Source organism: Melanotaenia boesemani, chromosome 21 (assembly GCF_017639745.1).
Source record: "Melanotaenia boesemani isolate fMelBoe1 chromosome 21, fMelBoe1.pri, whole genome shotgun sequence".
Classification (NCBI taxonomy): Eukaryota; Metazoa; Chordata; class Actinopteri; order Atheriniformes; family Melanotaeniidae; genus Melanotaenia; species Melanotaenia boesemani.
This window is the reverse complement of record NC_055702.1, coordinates 11,842,098-11,842,365: the sequence shown is the minus strand read 5'-3', so window position 1 is coordinate 11,842,365 and position 268 is coordinate 11,842,098.

Sequence of the window (268 nt, the reverse complement as noted above, 5' to 3'; positions counted from 1 at the left end):
TATAAAGTTGACATATGTATATATAATTTTGGTCAAAGTAATTAAGAGGATAAATCACACGATTGTTTATATTAAAAAATGAAAATTTAACAATAAAGTCGATACCTTCATCTGGCTGGTCACGACACTGTTTTCCCGATTTGTCTAGATTCAGACCATCAGCCTGTAAAAAAAAAAGAAAAGAAAAGAAAAAAAGAAAAATAAAATAAAAAAGACGGAGTTTTTAGATTACGTGCGATTCATGAAGGCACCGCCTCTGTGGCTCACA